This window comes from Plectropomus leopardus, chromosome 11 (genome assembly GCF_026936395.1).
Source record: "Plectropomus leopardus strain MGB_pleo_1.0 chromosome 11, ASM2693639v1, whole genome shotgun sequence".
Classification (NCBI taxonomy): domain Eukaryota; kingdom Metazoa; phylum Chordata; class Actinopteri; order Perciformes; family Serranidae; genus Plectropomus; species Plectropomus leopardus.
Window position 1 is genome coordinate 2,135,984 of NC_142186.1, and position 6,154 is coordinate 2,142,137.

Below are 6,154 nucleotides of genomic sequence, written 5' to 3' on the forward strand. Positions count from 1 at the left end.
CCCTCCAGACTGTGGACCAAGCTATTTTAGGATGCAAGACAGGAAATGCGCTGAGCTGCAGCCTCTCAATTTCATGGTAATTTATTTACAATATTTACACATTTAATGAACACAGAGAAGACAGTGTGATTAAGAGTTGAATATGGGATATTGATGAGAGAAACATCAATAAATGATCAAACTGATTATCATATGTTGGCTTGATTAATCAACATGCTTTAAGACTGATTATTACTAATCAAAGGTGGTAAAGTAAGAGAGATCTATGATGCTTTGGAGTATCAGAGCAGAAAAATAAAGAAAATGTCTTAAATAAGGAAAATATATGAAAAAGGAACATTTAATAACAATGTTAGTACCTGGAAAGGTAAGTTATATAATTTCTGGCAGGACTTTGGAGCCTTCCATGAACATGAATGGACAATGTCTTTATGTGATGCACCAAGCTTACAACTAACTGCAGTGTAAACTCATCAGTGACAATTCATAGGACACAGAGTATGTGACGTAGTACAAAAACAGAGCAATCTATCACTCCCTGCAAATATGTTTACATAGAGATACTGGGGAGTGATGAACAAAACATCTTGAACCCCACCCGTCGGAGCCCACAGGTGGTTGCTGGGGTGGCGCCTGGGGCTGAAAGAATCATGCAGTACTAACGCAGGGCAGCGGTGGCAGAGGGAGAGTTGGGAGATTTTTGCAGTTTAAATAGACCGCCATATTGACAGGGTGCATTTGGTAAATGATTGTGGAGCATGAGGCATGACACGTGTATATCAGTGCAGCTCGAGTTGTCTGCCTGAACTAGATCACAGGCATCGCTCCATTTCAGTCAGACAACTCAGGTTTGAAATATTTATTAGAGCAGCAAAACATGGTTAAAATTTGGCATCTAGGCTCCAACCTCATCACTCCCCGCAGATATGTTTACATAGTGATATTGGGGAGTGATGAGCAAAACATCTTGAACCCCCAAAACTGAACAGATTCAGAGCCTGATGCCACTAATATGTCTAATATTTTCTATGTGTACGTCTAGGCACCAGCTGCCTGATGGCCATTTCCTTTGACCACCTCAGCCACAAGGGGAATATACTACCTAGTGAATGCAGTTCTCTTGTAAGCAAAGGTTGTGTTAGTTTCTGCAATGATGATTTGAGTACCTTTGTCAGATCTGTCAGTCTTGGAGTGTTCAAGGAATATAGAATACATGTGCTCTTCCACGTTTAAATCAGAGAGGTTGAGATCATGCTGGGGACTGAAGGAGAGAGATCTATTCCCCGCACCTGAGAAAACCATAGAAAGTCATTAGCAAAACAGCTTCTAACATAGGATCAATATACGGTGAAAAACAACCTCTTAACACCAAGTTGTGCACCAGTGAAGGGAGGCATTCTTTCATCGTTGCTTGAAGGACATGCCTTTTTAAAGCCATTGAGGAGCAGCTGAATGGAAGGATTCCCGAGAAGGCTCTGGAATGCTGGGTCTTAGCATCGAATATGAAATTGAATCCTTGCCAGCATGGCTTTGATACTTTGCATTTGAAAATGTTGTGTTTCGAAAGAGAATGCAATAAATGCAGAAACTACAGAAATATCTACTGGTAAAGGACTGAGGAGGAGGCTGGCACAAAAGGAGGAGTAGAAAAACCAAGCTGAATCATAGGCTTTAATGGTGCTTTTGGCTAAACCCAGTCTCATGTACTTGGCGGCAGAGCACAGAAGATCCTGCAGGGGCCTGGACATTCTCGATATAGTCATCTGATTCAATGGAGGGCATGGCAGGCTCGATGGCTTGGCCTGGGGACACATAGTTTTAAACTCCTGAAATTTAAAGTGAGAGAGTGCATCAGCTACATGGTTTGTATGACAAGGAATGAAGGTAGCTTGCAAGATGAAGTTATTTAGAACGCATGTCCAAGTTAAACCACGCATGAGACTGTTTATTATTGGTATTTTTGATAAGCCTTTATTGGTTATTTCGACCACCGCAGCGTTGTCACAGAACACCATGATTTGTTTCTAGGACCACTGGCTACCACACAATAAGCAGGCAATGACGATAGGATAGAGCTCATAAAGAGAAGTGGATCTAGAGTGGTTAAGGGATTTAATTTCAATTGGCCAGACATCTGCAAACCACTCATTACTATAGAATCCCCCAAACCAACAGATGGGGCTGCATCAGTGAAAAACTGGAGAGAATTGGGAGATTCCACGATTTCATTATAAAAGAAAGAAATACCATTCCATTCATTGCAAAGCAGGGACCAGAAACGTACTGTAGATCCAAGCAACAGCTGTCATCTAAGACCACAGTATCTCTCAGATTCTGAACAGAGTTAGCCAATACTAGCAATCGTGAAACAAAAGAACAACTGAAAAATAATGCGCATAGCAAAGTTAAGGTGGCCTAACAGATACAAAAGATCTCTTTTAGAAAAGGATTTGATAGTGTCTCTGATGAAGGACAACTTGTCTTGTGGCACAAAAGCTTGCATAAGTACACCATCAAGGGTTATGCCGAGAAATTCCAAACATGTGGAAGGGCTCATGGTTGAATATTTCCTGGTAGCAACACCTATAGGGCTTATTCTGAAGATGGAGGATGGGGATCTTGACAATGGACCGACCATGTAGCCCTTTCTAACCACTTTGGATAGGAGCTCATCCATTACTCCTGGCTCTTTAAGGGCTCACTGAAGGTTTTTACAGACATGGGTCACTTTTGGGAGCCAGCACAGACCTGCCAGGAATCCTTGAACCAAGCCAGTGATAAGGTAATTAACAAATCATCTATTAGGGTGATTTGAGAGAGCTTTGGGGAGGGCAGGGACATTCACAGGAGTCAAAGGATGCTTCAGGTTTATTTCCCCGATCTTGCAGGATGAAGTCTCCTGGGACACACCGACTGAGGGTGGCTGTCTGTGCACCATCTACACACATGCATAAATTTACAGTTTATGCATGTGTGTTACGCTGGATTTCTTGGCTGAGGCTGAGATTTCGAGGCGGACAGTTCTTGCAGCACAGTTTTTGGACAAAGGGAATTTGTGTGAGAGAAAGAACCACAGATGGAGCAGGCTTAGCGTCTTATGGCCGGTAAAATATCTGCTGATTAGGGCCAGGTCGACGACAGACCAGTCCAGCCTCTGATTGAATCTTTGAATGGACATGGCAGCTTTGGTAGAGAAGGATTTGTGGTATTCGTAGAACAGAGAGCCACCGCAGGTGAGAGTGAGGTCTGAAATTATGGCCAAATAGGTGTCAAGCTCCTCTCTGCATTGAGGATACACTCAGAAAATGGTGTCTCTAAAAATGCCGAAGGCCACATTGAATTCTGCCAGAGTAAGTGTTTTTGACAGGCTGGGATCACTAAAAAATCCTATTTAATCCCCCAAAAGAAAATTAGCGACATCAGCAGAAGGGTCATGTGTGGTTGAAGAAAGTACCCCAGCACATCAACGCACATGTGACAAAGATAAGGAGGCATGCCATCTACAAAAGTAATTAACAATGCAGCTGACCCATGCATTCAACAAGTCAGAATAAGACAATACCTGCAAGAATGTGGGTCCTTAGAGTGTCAGGAATAGCAGCAGCAGCGGGTAAAAACCGAGAACCAACAGCTGGAGATGGGACTGCAGTTCCCAGGGTCCTTCAGGGTGTGACAATGGAATGGCACTAACCTGGTTTAAGTCATACTTATCAGATCATTCCCAATTTGTTCACATCAACGATAAACCCTCCACACATACTAAGGTCTGCTTCAGAGTGCTACTGTGCTTGGACCAATCCTTTTTACTTTATATATGCTTCCTCTAGGCAACATAATTAGAAAACACTCTATAAATTTCCATTGTTTTGCTGACAATACACAATTATATCTATCTATGAAACCAGATGAAACTGATCAGCGATCTAGACTTCAAACATGTCTTCAGGATGTAAAAGCCTGGATGAGCCGTAATTTCCTGATGTTGAATTCAGACAAAACTGAAGTTATTGTTCTTGGCCCCAAACACCTCAGAAGCTCCTTTTCCAACAATATAATTTCTCTAGATGGCATTACCTTAGCCTCTAGCACAACTGTAAGGAACCTTGGAGTTTTATTTGATCAAGATTTATCTTTTGCCTCCCATATAAACAAACTTCAAGGACGGCTTTCTTTCACTTGTGTAACATCGCAAAAATTAGACATATCCTGTCCCAAACAGATGCTGAAAAATTTGTACATGCATTTGTCACCTCGAGGCTGGATTACTGTAACTCCTTATTATTTGGTTGCCCCAACAAATCTGTCTCTCCAACTGGTGCAGAACGCCGTTGCTCGTGTTCTAACGGGAAGCAAGAAAAAATATCATATTTCTCCTGTTTTAGCTTTGTTGCACTGGCTCCCTGTGAAATCCAGGATTGAATTTAAAATCCTCCTCCTTACTTACAAAGCTCTAAATGGTCAGGCTCCATCCTATCTGTCGCAGCTCATAGTTCCTTACCAACCCTCAAGATCACTGTGCTCTGAAAATGCAGGGTTACTTGTGGTTCCCAAAGTTTCCAAAAGTAGGATAGGAACCAGAGCCTTCAGCTACCACACTCCACCCTCTCTCCCCCTCTCTCTCTCTCTTTCCTTTTTTGCCATGATTGTATTTCATTTGCTATTTACGACATCTATTGCTCATCTGTCCGTCCTGGAAGAGGGATCCCTCACTATCCTCTACCGCTCTTCCTGAGGTTTCTTCCTCTTTTTTTTTTTCCCTGTTACAGGGGTTCTTTTTGGGGAGTTTTTCCTTGGGTGATGTGAGGGTCTAAGGGCAGAGGGATGTCGTACACTGTAAAGCCCTCTGAGGCAAACCATGTTTTGTGATAATGGGCTATATAAATAAAACTGACTTGACTTGACTTGACTCCTCTCCTATGGAACCATCGACTTAAGACCTTCCCCTTTGATAAAGCTGATAATTATGGCTGGCTCAGGTTGCCTGGACCAGCCCATAGTTAGGCTGACATAGGTTTAACCTGCAGGGGGGCTTACTATGATATGCTGAGCTCCTTTTCCTTCTCTCAATGCCGCCATCTGAAAATCATGCATGTCTGTTTACTGCATTGCCGTTTGCAAGCTTAGCTTAGTCTCAGTAGTTTAGCTTAGCCTAACATCTGTGATAGCCATGTGGTACTGTCACTACCTGGGGCTCGCGATTACAGAGCCTGGGTCTGTTGAACTGCACTACGCTAATCCCATTGCCTCTCCAAAGCATTCCTGCTCCCCTGTTTCCTAGTTTTCCTGGATCCTGGCCGTAACCTTGGCTGTGCCTGACCATGTGATAACTGTGCTGATGCTGTGACCCTGCCTTTGGTTGTGCTCGTGCTGTGGCTGTACTGATACTGTGCCCCCCACTCGTCCTGATCGTGGTCTGGTCCTGGTTGCACCGATGCTGTGATCTTGCCTTTGGACACCTCCCTATCAATTTACACATGAGACTCTTATCATCACCCTCAACATCATCATAGAGTGCAATTAATAATTTCACACCTATCGTAATTGTAATATGACATGCATCTGTTTCTATTATCGCTGTGCCTCTCTCCCCCTCTCCTCCCCTCTCTCTTTCTCTTTCCTTTTTGCCATGATTGTATTTCATTTGTTATTTACGACATCTATTGCACATCTGTCCGTCCTGGAAGAGGGATCCCTCATCATCCTCTGCCGCTCTTCCTGAGGTTTCTTCCTTTTTTTTCCTCTGTTACAGGGGTTCTTTTTCGGGAGTTTTTCCTTGGGTGATGTGAGGGTCTAAGGGCAGAGGGATGTCATACACTGTAAAGCCCTCTGAGGCAAACCATGTTTTGTGATAATGGGCTCTATAAATAAAATTGACTTTACTTGACTTGACATCAGCAGGAAGCAGGGCTGAGACAGCCAGAGCTGGCATCCCCAGAGATGCAGAAGGCGGGCCTGGGTTGTTTACATTACAGGCAGAGGAGACAGTGTTGTTTTCCAATGAAGCGATTCTGGTGTTCATGACATTAAAAGCCGATTTCACTTCGAGGAGAGAGGACAAGATGGTCGCGTCAACAGAGGAGCCGGGATCTAATCACTTTGGCCGTTTTGAGGAAACGTCAAGCTTGGGACAGGGAGACGCCGAAACCACGTGAAG

At 43.5% G+C, this 6,154-nt stretch overlaps 1 pseudogene; it reads right to left on the reverse strand.

Moving 5' to 3' along the window:
* Positions 1-1,098: 1,098 nt before the first annotated feature.
* Positions 1,099-1,814, reverse strand: LOC148188182 (uncharacterized; annotated as a pseudogene).
* Positions 1,815-6,154: the final 4,340 nt, after the last annotated feature.